Below are 17,960 nucleotides of genomic sequence, written 5' to 3'. Positions count from 1 at the left end.
AAGCAGCCATCCGTCCCTTAAGGGCACTGGACTTTGCCAACAATCCTTTCAAAGGCTCAAGTCAAGCCAGGCTAAAGTTGAATTAGCTAGATTTTTGTCCATCATGGCAAGTAGCATTTTCAAGATGAGAGCTGGGATGGCTGAGGTAGGGCACCAGGTGTTTGGGATGGGGATGGGGATGGGGACAGAGACAGAGATAGAAATGTGGAAGCACTTCTTGCGTTTTGTTCTTGGAGTCCAATATCTGGTACCATATCCTCCTCTAACTCTGATGAAGCCAGAAGAGCATCTGCTGCTGCTATGTCCGCAAGATTGGAGTGCTCTCGCAATATTTTATGAGCTACATCTTGTGGGGATAAGTCACGAGGCCCTATACCAGCTTGGAACCATAATGGAGTACGCGGATGATAGAGTTATTCCCCAATCTGCCTCAATAGATGCACCTCCATCTCCTACTACCAGAGCCGGCAGTGGAAGGACCAACATAGGTGGTGTATGGAGTTAGGTGGTCGAGACATTGTGGGTGTAATCATAGTACAAACAAATGCTCTCACACATACATATCCACACACTCTAAGCATCAATTTATACAAAAGCACTCATACTGACAGGAGAAGTGGCAATGTCTAGGAGGGAAATTGGTAATGGATTCTTAAGACTCTATATTACAGCTTGTGTTTAAACTGAGTTTTGGCATCTATATACAGCTTCTTATGGTTTTTCTACATTCTTGGCCTCACCAAGGATAATTTGGCATCTTTTGTCATTAAATATATGTTGATTCTCAAAATCACTTATTTACATTAGATTCTCATAGGGTATACTTGGTTCTGTCTGGAGCTCTGGATTATTATTGTAATCAAAACCAGCATTATTGGAATACAAAAATATTCAGAGGCTTAGCTCTGATAGGGGTGATCCTTGTTTGCACCCCATGCGGTCTTACTCATTCTATGTTCCACTGTTCTATTTTCAGTTGACGATATCTGTTGAATTTGTGAAAGTCATTGTTGTTTTTAGTTTTCTGTCCATGGCTATTTAGATTTCTAAGTGTTAATTACATAAATAATTGGTAACGTGCTTCTGCTATAGCAAGACTCTCTAGGCACTCCCTTTAGGTAGGAGCAAGAATTTTGCTCTGATACCATTAAGAAATCCCAGTTCATCTAATACTATTAGCTGTGAAAAGAGCAGAAGGCAATTGGAAAGAGAGAGTAATAGCAGAGTAAAAAAGATTCACTCATGGTTGATGTGGTGAGTGCACCCTACTTTTAGGTTGCAATTCAAAGCGTTCCATATGTTCTCAAACTCTTTGAATGGTTAGGTGCACCCCTGTAGTGGTTTGATGTGTGAGTCACGTGTCATCTTGGGAGCTATCCCATATGCACTTGGTGCTAGTATGTGTGTGTTTAGCCTATAAAGGCTTGTACGTCCCTTGTCTCATTGATGATGATAAATGAATGAAAGCCTTTCATGGTGTCTACATTTGACACTAGCCTCTCTCTCTCTCTCTCTCTCTCTCTCTCTCTCTCTCTCTCTCTCACACACACACATACCATGTTTCCTTCATGGTATCAGAGCAGGTCAGCCCTGTCACATCATCATCCTCTCCAGCCCTAACCCTAATTCTGCCTCCTCATCTCAGCTAGCTCGTTTCGCCTCATTTTTTGCCTCCTTCCTTCAGCTGTTTGCACCCGACTAGAGAGCCTCTATACAGTCTGACATCATTGCCGCCTCCATTCGAGAGTTTTTGGAGCTTTAGGCGCCCTTGACAGCCTGTTAGCTGGCTAGTTGGCACAGTATTCAAGGCATTTTTCACACGTGTGGATCCTTGAAGTCATTTCAGAGCCTTTCATTGCCGACTTTAGGGTTTTATGTGCTGCTGCTGCATATACGCCTTCAACAGAGCCACTTTCAAACTGTTTTGAAGCTTCCAGCACATCAATATTCAAGGCATTTTTCACACGTGTGGATCCTTGAAGTCATTTCAGAGCCTTTCATTGCCGACTTTAGGGTTTTACTTGCTGCTGCTGCATATACGCCTTCAACAGAGCCACTTTCAACCTGTTTTGAAGCTTCCAGCACATCAATATTGGCCGATTTTCACATTGGTGACCTGTCTTTGCACTTCGGAGCTGCCACCTTGCACATTTCGGACCTGCTGCAGCACTCAAGCAGTTACCACGACCACAAGAGCTAATTTTTGATTCAGTTCTGCATTTCAGAGCATCTTCTTGCTGTGTTTTGATTGGGGCTCGCATTTGGAGCATCCCCAGCCACCTATATCTGCCCTCTTGCATACATAAAGGCTCCTATTGCATTTTGAAGTCCTAGACCAGCCCATTCATTTGCTGGTTATTCATTTCAGCTTGCTGCCCGCCTTCTAATGATTGTATGGTTTTTACTTTGAGGGGGTGACGATTGATGGTCTACCCTTGCCAATAGCAAGCTGACTGAGAAGTCAATATCACACGGGAGGTGTTGGATGTTGGACTTGCTCTTTGTAGTATTGCAATGGAGGGGGGATCCGTCTACTTCTTGCATGTTGGGTCTCACACTCTTTGCTCTTAAGGAGAGTGTTGGAAAAATCATAGCCAAAGAGTGTGTGTGTGTGTGTGTGTGATGTACTAACTAGAAGATCTAGTAGTGGTTTGATGTGTTAGTGCCACATGTCATCTTGGGAGTTATCCCATATGCACTTGGTGCTAGTGTCTAGCGTATAAAGGCTTGTACTTCACTTGTCTCATTGATGATGAGATAAATGAATGAAAGCCTTTCATAGTGTCTACATTTGAGTATCATTTCCTCTCTCCCTAGCCTCTCTCTCTCTCTCTCTCTCTCAAACTCCGAACATCCATGGATAGGAAGACCCTCATGAGCACAAGGATGACCTTGAAAGGAACCCAGATCTACTTGGACGATGACCTCACCCTCCTATAGCAGGAACACCGCAGGAAAGGTATGGTAACCGTCATGGCAACGAGAGAAGCAGGGAAATGGGCTGCATACAGAGATGGTAGGGTGATAATCCAAGAGAGAGGAGATCAAGACCGGGGGGGGGGGGAGGAAGAAAATAGTACTAGAACTAGATGCAGCTGAGCTCGGGATAGTGAAACACTCTGCAAATGCACCACATGTGAAAGAATATGGACGACATCTACTTGAGCTAGGGGCATGACACAATGGTCTACACAGATGGCCATCATCTGGTGGTCTCACTTGTTTCCCACATGGCGGAGGGACAAGCAAAGTGGACTTCCTATTGGATCCCTTGGCCTTTACCTCACGGATATACGACTTTATTGTGCCCCCTCCCCCACTCAGTGCTGATCACTCGTACCTAGCCTTTTGTATCTCTACCACTATGCCAGCCACAAAGAGGGTCCCCCCTAACCCACTCGTGTACAAGTTCACTTTGATCGTGCCCTGACCCCCATCTATGTGCGATCATCACAGCTGGTCTATCTATCAGATGGATGTCAAGAGTGCCTTTCTCAATGGCTACCTCGATGAGGAAGTCTATGTGGCTCCCCCAGGTTTTTCTCCTCCTGGCCATGAAAATAAGGTATTCCGTCTCTGCAAAGCTCTTTATGGGCTTAAACAAGCACCTCGGTCCTGGTTCCACTGAATAGACACCTTCCTCAAAACTAATGGGTTTCATTCCACTCCTTTTGATCCGAATTTATATATACATCAATCTTCAGAGGGGGTCTGCTTTATCTTACTTTACGTAGATGATCTTTTGCTTTTGGGCTCTACCACCACCACGCTTCAATCCATTAAAACACAACTCAGCACCACATTCGAGATGACTGATCTCGGTCTTCTCTCCTATTTCTTAGGCATGGAAGTTGTCCAGCATTCTGGTGGTATCTTTGTTTCTCAACAGAAATATGCTCTTCAACTCCTTGATCAGATCATCCCCCACGAGCCTAAGCCAGCTACCACTCCCTTGGATCCCACAGTCAAGCTCTCAAAGGACTTGGAGTCTCCTCCCTTTGATGAACATCTCTATCATCAGGTTGTTGGCAAGCTACTCTGGCTCATTCACACTCGTCCGGATCTTTCTTACTCAGTTTCTATTCTCAGCCAATACTTTAATGAACCCAAGCACACTCATTGGCATGCATGTATTCGTATCTTTCGGTTCATACGTGGTACTTACTCTTATGGTTTACATTTCAGACCACGACTAACACTACAGGGATACACTGATTCCGACTGGGCTGGCGACTCGGACAATCGCCGTTCTCATGGCGGCTACATTTTCTCGTTCGGCTTGGCATCTGTTTCTTGGTCCAACCGTAAACAAGAAACTGTTGCTGGATCTTCTACTAAGGCTGAATACTGGGCCTTGTATGATTGTACCACAGAGGCCATATATCTCCGGCAGTTTGTGGCAGAGGTACACTTTCCTTGTACTGAACCAACGGTCCTCTACGTCGACAACAAAAGTGCCATCGCTCTCGCCAGCAATCCCATTTTCTCCAATTGCACCAAACATGTTGGCGTACATTTTCATTTTACTCATGAGCAAGTGGAACTCGGTACTATTCGATTGATATATGTTCCAGTTGCCGATAATCATGCTGACATTCTTACCAAGCCGGTTAACCAACCTATTCTTGAGCATCTTAGCCCACGGCTTGGGATTGGTGTACCGCCTCCTTCTCCTTAGCAGTATTTTTTTGTATACTAGTGGTTAAAGGAAGTGAACAAATCCCCTGCGAGGGCACTCCTTAAGGACCTCTCTTTCTGTACTCTATGATTGTACCATCACTACTAGGCATTTAGCAAAGATGAAAACCTACTTTGTAGGCATCTCCATCTAAATGAAAACCCTCTTACCACCCCCAAAAAAAAAAAAAAAAAAGGGCTGATGAAGAAGATAGATCACCCTTGGAACCATTTTTTGATTACCCCTGGAACCATTCTACCTTGGACATTGAGAGGGGGTGTTAAGCCAGGCAATCTCCAAACGCAAAAGCCAGGGCCAAACAAGTGGCCAGAAAGGCCAAAAATGGCCAACCATTACTGGCCGACCATGTTAAGCAACTACAATCCCCACTTTAGGGTCAAACATACCAGCTATCAGCAATCCCTATTTTAGGGGCATTAAGGCCAGCCAAAGGCACAAAAGGCACCAAACAGGCCAGCCAAAAGGACAGCCAGCAGGGCCAAACAAGTGGCCAAAAAGGCCAAAAATGGCCGACCAGCTGGCCAGCCCACCGACCTGGGAACTGACCGACCAGCTGGCCGACCTCCTGGGTCAAACAAGTGGCCAGAAAGGCCAGAAATGGTCGACCATAACTGGCCGACCAGAACTGGCCGACCAGCTGGCCAGCCCACCGACCTAGGAACTGACCGACCAGCTGGCCGACCTCCTGGGTCAGGCCTATAAAAGACTCCCTACCCCCTCCCTCTCAGCGACAGGACCTGCAGCTGCTCCTCACCACCTCCATCCTTTGCCGCAGCCCCTCCTGCTCCAGAACTGGCTATTAAGCCTGCCCCAACTCATTCTCTGCCTCCTCTGCTCCAGTTCTGCCCCAACTCCTATGTCTCTCTATTCCTCTCCTCTAGATCTAGCCCTGGACCTCCAGCTGCTGCTCCAGATCTGCTCCTGAGGGGCTGCCGACAAGCTTCCACATCTCCTCATCCTCTGCTGCGCATACACCTCCAAATCTACGGCCAGATGAGCTCCTTTTCTTCATCATGTTGCTATTCCAGATAGCCTGAAGGTTCCTTCCTCAGAGCATGTTGTTTTCAGCCATTTCCTAGGGCAGCTCCAGCCCTTCATCATCTTCGTCATCATCGAGCAATACAGAGGACTGCGTTTCGCTCCCTCTGCTGCTATCTTTTCTACCATTTCTCTACATGGAATCATCTTTCTGATTCTCCTCAGCCACGGTTCTTGAGACACGACGGCTTGAGGTTCTTGTATTCAGTTTTTCATATTACTGACAGGCACTATGTTTTTTTAGTTCCGTTCTTCAGTTGTGTCTGAGCATCGTCTATTTTTTATCGCTCCACTGCAAACCCTATCGTTTCTCTATATGGTATCAGAGCCATGGTGATCTAAAGACCCCAGATCTCTAGTGATCTAAAGATCCTGCTTCTTCATGGAGGCCATAGGTACGGGGAGCATCACTCCTATGAACATATCAGTTTCTTCTTCATTCCGCTGCGCACTACGGGAGAGAACTCTCTCTTCTACTCCCATCCCTCCCTCCTTTTTCGGTTTCAGGCTTGACACTCCCCATTCCTTCGAACAAGGAGGTCATGATCCTTCACCTCTACCAAATCTCCATCGGCATCGACTTCCAGGATCTACAAGTTCTCCCTAGGCGGGACCCTTTCTGTTCATATGTGACTTGATGACTGTCGTTTCGAATCTTGTCTAGCATGGTGGCAGGGATAGACTCCTCTCTCCCGAGGTCCAAAATTCGGGCACACACTGGCTCACTGTTCAACTACAACCTCTTCCTTTGGCGGAATCCCACCATCTCTGGATTATAAGTGCTGCTACGACATATTTTTTCTATTACCTTTGCTCTTCCCTCCACCTTTCGGCGGTGAGAGGGGGTGGCTTGTTCTCTCGAGCTTCACAGTGTTTTTACTTCGGTCGATCATACGTGTAACTCAGGCACTTCAGGAAGTGAACAATGCCCTTGCAAGGGCACTCCTCTTGTGAACTTCTCTGCATTTTTGCATTGCATCTCTTGGGCATTTCACAGGGATAGCCACCACCATCATCAACATCTCTACACGAAGCTCCAAGCACACAATGTCTGCCCCTCCAAATTGGCAATTGAGAGGGGGTGTTAAGCAACTACAATCCCCACTTTAGGGTCAAACATACAGCTATCAGCAATCCCTATTTTAGGGGCATTAAGGCCAGCCAAAGGCACAAAAGGCACCAAACAGGCCAGCCAAAAGGACAACCAGCAGGGCCAAACAAGTGGCCAGAAAGGCCAAAAATGATCGACCATAACTGGCCGACCAAAACTCGCCGACCAGCTAGCCAGCCCACCGACCTAGGAACTGGCCGACCAACTGGCCGACCTCCTGGGTCAAACAAGTGGCCAGAAAGGCCAAAAATGATCGACCATAACTGGCCGACCAACTGGCTAGCCCACCGACCTAGGAACTAACCGACTAGCTGGCTGACCAGCTGGCCGACCTCCTAGGTCAGGCCTATAAAAGACTCCCTAACCCCTCCCTCTCAACGACAGGACCTGCAGCTGCTCCTCACCACCTCCATCCTTTGCTGCAGCCCCTCCTGCTCCAGAACTGGCTATTAAGCCTGCCCCAACTCATTCTCTGCCTCCTCTGCTCCAGTTCTGCCCCAACTCCTCTGTCTCTCTATTCCTCTCCTCCAGATCTAGCCCTGGACCTCCAACTGCTGCTCCAAATCTGCTCCTAAGTGGCTGCCGACAAGCTTCCACATCTCCTCACCCTTTGCTGCGCATACACCTCCAAATCTACAGCCAGATGAGCTCCTTTTCTTCATCATGTTGCTATTCCAGATAGCCTGAAGGTTCCTTCCTCAGAGCATGCTGTTAAGGTTGAATAGGGATTGTTCCTTCCATTTCTGAAATTCTTTAAAGAGTTTGGAGAGGTATTCATCACCTTCAATCCTTGCAAACTCTCTCGACATATGACGAGGGTGGTGGTTGAATAGAGGTCGATTCGGGCTGAGATCGCTTCGGGGAAGAAGGAGAAGACATCTTCAGTTGATGATCTATCTTCCAAGCTTTCCAGGTCAAGGCTCAGGTGTCAGCAAGCACACCTTGCTCTGATACCATATAAAGAAAGTTATTGTTGATAAATAAGACAACACTGAAGACGAACGATAGCTGAAGAAGAAATATATATCACCAAAGGAACTCAATACAAGAGAAGAGATATCTGCGAAAGAAACTCTGAAGGGAGCAAACAACAGTCCTCCAGAGTTTCTTTCCCTTTGGTGATATATATTTCTTCTTCAGCTATCTTTCGTCTTCAATGTTGTCTTATTTATCTCCGAGAACTTTCTTTGTTATGGTATCAGAGCAAGGTGTGCTTGCCGACACCTGAACCTTGACCTAGAAAGCTTGGAAGATAGATCATCAACTGAAGATGTCTTCTCCTTCTTCCCCGAAGCGATCTCAGTCCGAATCGACCTCTATTCAACCACCACCCTCGTCATATGTCGAGAGAGAGTCTGCAAGGATCGAAGGTGATGAATACCTCTCCAAACTCTTTAAAGAATTTGCTGAATTTCAGAAATGGAAGGAACTTGAAGCAGGTACCCGCACACCCCAAGCTTCTTCTTCTCCACGGCTTTCTCCGATACGTCAACAAGGACCTCTATTCAACTCGGAAGAAGCGGAGCAACATTTCAAGTTCGGTGCCAACAAAGAACAAGTATACCTTGACGAAAGAGGACAGGCGGGCATGAGGACAATGGGTTATTCGACAATGCATATCCCACAAGAATCAGTGCAAGGTATGTTGCCCTATACCTTTGGTGCAAATCCGTCTATTATGCAAGGCATAGGAACGAGTAATCACGAGGACACAGATCCATACATTCATGTGAACACTCGTAGACGAGAAAGGAGAAATTCGTCAGGCAATGGGTTTGCTTTCGGTTCTCATTCTTCCTTCCCTCCCATCCCTCTCATATCTTCCGCTGCCATCTTCCCTCTAGTGGCTTCTCATCCTCCATCTTCTCCCATGCCACTGGGCTCCTATAGCCTTTTTCCCTCTATCTCTCCCGCTGCCCCTTTTTCCCCTCTTATGTCGTATCTCGCCTCCCATGTTTATCCGTCCCCCTCAGACCCTTCTCCGAATCCTTTTGTTCCTCCGATGGTGCCGCCCCTCCCACCTTCTCACTCCACTCTTGTCTTGAGTCCTCTCGTGCATCCAGCAGTTGCTTCTCCCTATCATTCCCTTTCTTCCTCTCACCCGGTCTCTCCAACAGCCAAACATGCTTTTACTGATATGACTCGTTTTAACGGTTCTAATTATACCACTTGGTCAAATCTCATGCGCCATGTGCTTGATTCTCAAGACTTATGGGAACTCGTTCAAGGTACTGAACCGCAACCTGATCCTCATGTTTATCCTTATCAGGTAGTTCGCTTGTGGCGGCATCGTATGATCGGCCACGGGAGAGATAGAGGGAAAAAGGCTATAGGAGCCCAGTGGCATGGGAGAAGATGGAGGATGAGAAGCCACTGGAGGGAAGATGGCAGCAGAAGATATGAGAGGGATGGGAGGGAAGAAAGAATGAGAACCGAAAGCAAACTCATTGCCTAACGAATTTCTCCTTTCTCATCTACAAGTGTTCACATGCATGTATGGATCTGTGTCCTCGTGATTACTCGTTCCTATGCCTTGCATAACAGACGGATTTGCACCAAAGGTATAGGGCAACATACCTTGCACTGATTCTTGTGGGATAGGCATTGTCGAATAACCCATTGTCCTCATGCCAGCCTGTCCTCTTTCGTCAGGGTATACTTGTTCTTCGTTGGCACCGAACTTGAAATGTTGCTCCGCTTCTTCCGAGTTGAATAGAGGTCCTTGTTGACGTATCGGAGAAAGCCGTGGAGAAGAAGAAGCTTGGGGTGTGTGAGTACCTGCTTCAAGTTCCTTCCATTTCTGAAATTCAGCAAATTCTTTAAAGAGTTTGGAGAGGTATTCATCACCTTCGATCCTTGCAGACACTCTCTCGACATATGACGAGGGTGGTGGTTGAATAGAGGTCGATTCGGGCTAAGATCGCTTCGGGGAAGAAGGAGAAGACATCTTCAGCTGATGATCTATCTTCCAAGCTTTCCAGGTCAAGGCTCAGGTGTCGGCAAGCACACCTTGCTCTGATACCATATAAAGAAAGTTCTTGGAGATAAATAAGACGAAAGATAGCTAAAGAAGAAATATATATCACCAAAGGAACTCAATACAAGAGAAGAGATAACTGCCAAAGAAACTCTGGAGGGAGCGAACAGCAGTCCTCCAGAGCAGTCAACTGAAGTGGGCTCTGCACTAGCTCCACAAGTTGGAACTGAACCAGATCTGGGTCAGCAACCTATTGCCAAAAGAGCAAAGGTTTGCTGCAGATCTGCAAAGAAGGGCAGCAACAATAGAGGAGTAAGTTGATGCTGATCTGGAGCAGCTGCAGGAGAGGATGATGGATCGGAAGCAGAGGAGGCAGAGAAGTTGGAGAGGATGCAGGAGCAGAGGCAGAGGAGGCAGAGATGCTGGAGAGGATGCAGGAGCAGAGGCAGAGGAGGCAGAGATGCTGGAGAGGATGCAGGAGCAGAGGCAGAGATGCTGGAGCACAGGTGTGCAGCAGCCTGTTCCAAAAGTGATGTGGTAGCCAGGGGGCTACTGCCTTTTATAGGCCTGACCCACGAGGTCGGCCAGCTCCAGGTCGGCCAATTCTGGTCGGCCAGTTCTGGTCAGCCAATTCTGGTCGGCCAGTTCTGGTCGGCCAGTAATGGTTGGCCATTTTTGGCCTTTCTGGCCACTTGTTTGGCCCTGGCTTCTGCGTTTGAAGATTGCCTGGCTTAACACCGGCCCACCACTTGCCACTTGTTCACTGCACAGAATGTGCGGGCTGCACTCAACCAGCTTCATAACTGAAGAGCACAAGACCATGAGGGACTACGGATTGAGCATTTTGATCATGGACAGGAGGTTTTGTCCCGAGTACTAGCACACATGTTCAACCCCGCCATATGTCACGGCTTCCCACCCTCATGGAGTACCACCAGCATAGTACTGATACACAAGGCAGGCGACCCCATGGATACTGGGAACTATTGCACTCTCATAATTGGCCACACGCTGGCCAAGATCTATGGATCGATACTGGAGAGGGAGATCAGCAGCCAGCCGAAGGCACATGGGCAGCGTGCTCTAGGGTAGGCAGGTTTTCGGAGACAGCACTCCACTCTAGACCACATCTTCACCTTGAGGGCTATCATTGAGGAGGCAAGGTCGAGACACCAGAAAGTCTACACTTGTTATGTAGACTTTCGGAAGGCCTTTGACATCGTTCCGCGATCCCGCATGATCAAGAGACTACAGGATATGCAGATTCCAGAGGTTCTGATCTGGGGAGTGGTGAGCCTATACGAGTCCGTTAGAGGGAGAGTTCGTGTCCCAGGAGGCCTATCAGACTGGGTTGAGAGCACGATCGGAGTAAAGCATGGATACCCTCTCTCACCGACTCTCTTTAGGCTCTACATTGATGAGATTACATATTTTATAGACCACCTAGGAGGCGAGGGAGCACCACTAGCAGACTTGATGATACAGATTCTACTATACGCGGATGACATAGTCCTCCTGTAATCTTCGGCAAAGGGACTACAGAGACATCTAGATGCCCTAGAGGTGTTCTGCAGAGAGAGAGACCTGATGGTTAACCTTGGGAAGACCAAGGTCATGATCTTCAACACCTCTTACGCAGTGCTTCACCAACATAGCTTTACATACCAAAGTCAACCAATGGAGATTGTGCAGTCCTACACATACTTGGGTACAGTTTTCACAGGGCCAGTTTTCACGATGACCCACGTAGCCAGAGCACAACTCACACGAGGGCATGGTGCCTTGGCCCGCGAACTAGAGCGATAGTGCTTCCAAGCGCACTTCCAGGGTCCACTGACGAAGTGTTGGCTTTTCGACACTCTAGTGAGGCCGACCGCCATGTATGTGGCACCTTTTTGGGGGTGTGATATTTCAGCAGCAGAATGGAAGAGATTCGAGCAGCTACAGGTGATTATGGGCTCCAGGATGATTCAGAGTAAGCCCTCAGTCCCCCATCAGATAGTACAAGCAGAGTTTTCCATGACCCCTCTCCAGGTTGATGCCATTTTTCAGACAGTGGCCTTCCTCCAGAGAGTTTGGGACCTACCTCGCGAGAGACTTCCGAGGCTGGCACTAGAGTCCTCCATACGACTATCTAAGAGTGGGGCAGGTACAGCATGGTTTGCATGCGTCACCGCATGGTTTGCTAGTCATGGCATTCAGATGGATCAGCTTCCCCCGTTTCAGTATAGCATGGATGCACCGCCCGAGTCAATCCCACGAGATGAGCTTAAAAGCATCATACGGTTAGATCTCCTCCAACTCCACACATCTCGCACTTGGGGGGGAACCGGGAGTATCCCACCAAGACCCAACTCTATTATGACCACTTTTTGAGAGTATCAGAAGATGGGCTCATCATCAGACCTTAGTATCTCGAGGACAAAGGAGTCTCACACGCACTGAGGATTGCCATCGGACAAATGTGGGTCTCGTCCCATCAGCTGAGGATCGAGACAGGGAGAGCTGCACACATACCCAGAGAGCAGCGGACTTGCAGGTTGTGCACGATGGGGGCGGTTGAGACAGAGGAGCACTTTCTATGTGTCTGCCCAACCTACTATGAGATCCGAGGGCGCTACCAATGCCTTTTTCAGAAGGGGTACGGCTTTGGCCCACTCTCACGATTGATCCACTTCCAGGACCAGGTCTGTATTGGGCTCTACCTGATGGAGATGCGACAACACAGAGAGATACTACTACGACATATCAGAGAGGAGGAGGATGGGACCACCGCACCACAAGTTACCGAGGTAGACCGAGCCTAGAGACAAGTCACGGATTTCTATGCATTTGACTCAGCCCCATGGCACTCTAGGATAGAGGAGGAGGAGCTAGCCGACATGAGAGATATATGGATCAATGGAGGGAGCCGACACAGCACTGCCAGACGAGGGACACAGAGACCATACACAGCGCGACAGGTCACCAAAGCACACACGATCAAGGTCCGACCTATTTCAACTCTCCTTAGGGGAGATCGACCGAGGCGAGGCCTCACCCTTGACATAGCCCATCGGATCCAAAGATCGAGGAGACCACGACCTCCACCACCATGGGAGACATCCCGATAGATGCAGATACGTGAGCTCTTTGCATCTCATTAGAGAGCCATCATGGAGCCCGGATACGTGGAGCCGGTTCATGCACTTGGGATTCTAGCTCTGAGTACTTGATATCCTCATGCAACTCTCATGCTATTTTGCTACTTTTTTTGCTATTTTGTACTAGTATAGCATTTTCGTACTCGGCAAGGACCTTAGTGAGCCCTTTGCCCCGGCCCACAATGGTTTGTATGAGTTACTTGATTCCGTACTTTGTCCCATAGGCCCGCGAGGCCTCCTGCGAACATTACTTTCTTTCTTTCTCTCTCTCACAAACACACACCATGTTTCCTTCAAGAGCACCAGAGATAGATCAAGCGAATCTTGAAATAGTGAGGCACTCAGAGGATGTACCATGTGTGACAGGCTAGGGACGACATTGGAGATGGGAGCAGTGTCCTATATAACGGTCTTCAGAGATGGTTGTTATCTCGAGGGCTCAATGGCCGTTATCCAGAGGGCTCACTTGTTTCCCACATGAAGGTATGCATGTATCTCCAATCCAAAACCATAGGTCTAACGCCAATCCAATAGAAAGATACTTGTAGAAACTTCAATGAATTGCCAAGCACAACAACCAAATAACAAGGCACTCCTAAATTGACAAAACATTAATAGGTTACATCCAAGTGAAGTGAAAACTCCATGTACATATACAAGTGCCAAACTGAATTAAAATTCTCCTTTTGCTCCAACAACAATTTGCAAGGGCCTCATCTATAGGTGGTGTCAGTTCAAAGAGGGCTTGTATATAGATGTTGTTGGTTTTAGATATGCCAAGGTGTGAGCAACAAGTCCCAAAATTCCCTCTAACAAGGTCAGTGAGACTATGGAATAGGTAGGAAGTAGGAATAGAAGGTCAGCGCTAGCAACTAAGGGACACGTGATGACTCGCCATAAGCAAACACCAGCAATTGAGCTACCACTCGCTTTGGTAGATGATAAAGATAGGTGGCTTGTGGAAGCAAGAGCATGCTAGATATTCAACAAACAACATGTAAGGGTGAACAAGAAAGTAGGCAATCACCTATTTTTGAACAAGTGAAAGCAAAAAAAGCTAAAAAGCTATGAAAAGCAATGAGAAGTAAGACGTCTTCTTGAATTTATTTTTTGTCAACACATTTGAATTGAGTAAATATTCCAAGCTAAATGGGATAAAATAAATGAGGAATATATTGTAATATTTTAGTAGTTGAAACTTAAATTTTCATTTAAAGTTTTGCTCTATGATCGTAATTAGTTACACAATAGGCCTAAGACAAATAAAGTATCCTGGACTTGCTAGGGCTACAACTCAAGAAAGGCAAGTTGTATAAAATGCCTACTGAAAGTATAGTTAGGTCTTGATATGCACTATTTAATGTGCATGTAGTAATTAGGGTATCTTTCTATTAACTAGCATACACTTTAGCTTGTTGGTTCTTGAGATTATGTCCGCCTTATATGCTAGAACTATATAATCTTATTTTGTTCTTGTTACAAAATACTTTTGTCTAGCACATCAAGGATCAATCCCAAGGTGCAATCTGATGGTGCTAGGCTATTTGTAGGGTGTAGAAACCATGATGAGCGCAGCATTCCAATCTTGTGAGCCATGTTGGCAGATGGAGGGTGAACTGGTAAGCAAAGAACCAAGCCCTCTGGGCCTAAATTATCCACGTGTTGTGATATAGTTCTACATGTAGTGGAATCCACTCCATGCACAAGCTTCCAACATCCTATTACCAGAAGTGACTGATTGATTGAGCTATGGCTACACGACTCTGAGGAGTTGACTTAGCTTCAACATGATTGATGCCTCTTCTAACAAAATACAAGTTTGGAAGGTGCTCTTATGACCAAAGTTGACTATAAGCCATTGTCAAAACTCATACACAATACTCACTTATGGATGTACAACATTCATGGAGATTTATCCAATGGATTGAGTGAAAATAATAATAACATGTTGTTGTTTCAAATCTTGGATTTTGAAGAACCTTTGGCATGCTTTTCAAAAGAGTAGCTTGAATGAAAAGATTTTGGACTACTTTTTGGTTAGCCTTCTCCTTTAGTGCTAGCCTTTGTCATGGCTGAGTCTGCTCTTCACGTCCGGAGTGTCAACAGAAACTTAGTACAAGACTTTGTATAAATGGATGCTTAAGCATGTATGGGTGTCTAGATTTGTATGTGTGAGAGTATATGTTTATACTATGTATACACCCACTGTTGGGCGCCGATGACTTCAGTGGGGATGTCATAGTAGATAGTCCCTGCTATGCATGATGGAGTTTATGGTTTTCAACCTTATGAGTGACTATCATGAGAGTGAAACTGCACTATGTTGTGTCTTTAGAGGATGAGTTTGGGCATGTTCCTGGATTCATCTAGATATGTAGATATAAAGATGATCAAAGAAATTTGAACGTGTGAAGTTCTGAAAGAGGAACTCACGCAAAACACACACATATGATGGGTAAATATGTACACAAAACAAATAATAAATAAAATGAGGTGAAAACAAAAGATGAAAAATGGTGGTCTGTTACATTCTCCCAGTTGCTATAGGAAGTGTGCTCAATTGAGCACAACTAAGAGGGGTACTCAAATTTAAGGCTTTCTTGTAGAGTGATTCAAATAGATAGTCAAAAAGATACTAATGATCAAACCACTTAGCATCAGTGGTGGGATGGTCTGAAATTTCAGCAAAACTTGTGTTTGTAATAACCTCCATGATATGAGAATCCTTATGCAAATGGATAGGGCTCAGTACCATTGCTTCACCCTCATCAATGACCTCTGGCAACCTCACTCAAAACAAATGTAGGAAAATATTGCTTAAGTAAACTAACATGAAAACTATTATGGAATTTCCAATGTGGAGGTCCACGCCAGCAAAAAGAAACATCCTTGGTCTTATGCTCAATACGGAAAGGCCTAACGTAATGCAAAGCAAGCTTATGACACGATTACCAGCTTTTGTCTTGAGCCTTGCTTTGTTGAGCCTCAACAACACCTAATTACTTTCTTTATACTCTCCCGCCCTTTGTCATGAATAGGGCCCCCCAATTGGTAAAAAATGGTATTAATTTGCATAGGAGAAAGAAGAGGGGTGAAAAGGAAGGGCTCATAACCTAAGGTGCAACAAAAAGAATTAAAGATCTTTCTAGAGGTGTAGATCTCCTTTAAAAATCTGGAGGCAGGTGATCGCTACACGCAAGCTGTTGCTTCCCTTCCGGCCCTCCATAGCCACTCCCCCTTGCTCCTGTTGATCTTCCTGCCCTCCTACCACCTCCAACTGGTTCTCTCTGTCTGCTCCATAGTCATTTCTGTGCTGCTTCCCTTCCTCTTTTTGCTCCAGAGTCATTTCTGTTCCTGCTTCTGTCCGTACCGACCTTTTCTTTTGCATTGGGCTTACCAGCCTTTTTCCTGTGAGATAGACCATCCTCATTGATGATGGCACCCCCTGCATCAACTGTCTTCACCCAAGCTCTATAATGTTCCTCACATTCTGACCATTCAAATTGCATATGGCCATACCCCTTTAAAAGGTGGTAGCCAATTTTATGGGGGGAATGATCATAACTGCAGCGTCAACCTGCAGTGTCCAAATACACTTCTACAGAAGCCCATGCAAAACAAGCAATTGAGTCTCTCTCTCTCTCTCTCTCTCTCTCTCTCTCTCTCTCTCTCTGCTCCATAGTTGTTTCTGTGGAAGCAGACGATTATAGACTAGGGAGGGGGACGGCTAACAGCCCTCATCGGGCTGAGGGTGCTGTTGAGTACTAGGTAGAAGAGGCACAACGAACTGTGTTCAAGGGAGGAGCGATGCAAGAGGGGGAGGAGGGGGGACTGAGCAGAGGGATTGAGAGAGGAGGGTAGCGAGGAGGCATTTCGGAAACAAAATCAGACAGCGGAATTTTTTTTGGGAGATGTTTTTGTTCTACACAGATGCTATGTATATGCAATGTCATCGTTCTTGCTATGAGGATTTAGAACAAAAAATTGCCTTTGATATGCAAGTGTTTTCAGATTCATACAAAATTTCAGTAAGGAGATACAGATTTTAGGATTATCTTGTACACATTTAGAAAGAGATGATACACTATTGCATGTCTGACTGAATGATACACTATGTGGATATGCGTGCATACCATACTGTATCAACCCCGCTCTCTGCTAGTCGCTTGGACGACTCTATTGCAGGTCGGTTGACCGGACCAGGGTTAGGCCCTAAACTGGCCTGGCCATGCAGCCCTGCAGCCTGGGCCAGGCAGCCCTATGTACAGCCTTGGAATAGACCTCCACTCAGAGGTAATCTAGCCTGAACAGGGTGGGCACACCGACAAATCAGCCTTCACTCACTATGATATGCACATAGGTCCAAGATTACCCAGATCATCTCTAGCAGACTTTCAGGAGTACCTGTTCTGAGGCCTTCTTCACCAGATTTTGTATTCCACCCGGATCCTTCATTTGAGTGGGAGGGGATGTCCTGATCGTGGCTTAACTCTTTTCCTACCTTTGATCATGTATGGATTTGTAGATAGACACTAGTGAAAGCATTGCTTTTTCGATGGGACACATGTCATGAGATATAACCTACGGAACAATATACATCCTTCATAGAGACACTTTCTATTTATGGATACATGATGTACACTCTTTCTGAATGAGTACGCACCTCTTCATGCACATGCCTCTTCAGTAACTCTTCACTCTTTATATACACAAACACCATTTATGGAATAAAGCATGTAGTTCATTCAATTTCTCCTCAATGAAATCTTTGTTAGCCTGTTATTACTCTCTTTCCAATTCCTTTATACTCGCTCTACAGTTAATAAATAATACTATATACCTAGATGAATACAGGAACATTCCCAAACTCATCCTCTAAAAACACAACATAGTGCAGCTTCAACTCATGATAGTCACTCACAAGGTTGAAAACCATAAACTCCATCATGCATAGCAAGGACTAGCTACTATGATCCCCACTGACATCATCAG

At 46.2% G+C, this 17,960-nt stretch overlaps 1 protein-coding gene across 1 annotated transcript in view; it reads right to left on the bottom strand.

Annotated features, from left to right (window-relative positions):
• The window catches only part of CGL1 (alpha-1,3-mannosyl-glycoprotein beta-1,2-N-acetylglucosaminyltransferase), a 133,449-nt gene that overhangs the window by 111,663 nt on the left and 3,826 nt on the right, over positions 1 to 17,960 (bottom strand). The gene's annotated exons all lie outside the window — the stretch shown is intronic.

Source organism: Dipteris shenzhenensis, chromosome 2 (assembly GCF_047967505.1).
Source record: "Dipteris shenzhenensis isolate YYH24624 ecotype China chromosome 2, Dip_SZ_1.0, whole genome shotgun sequence".
NCBI classification, from domain to species: domain Eukaryota; kingdom Viridiplantae; phylum Streptophyta; class Polypodiopsida; order Gleicheniales; family Dipteridaceae; genus Dipteris; species Dipteris shenzhenensis.
This window is presented reverse-complemented; position numbering and strand designations above follow the sequence as displayed.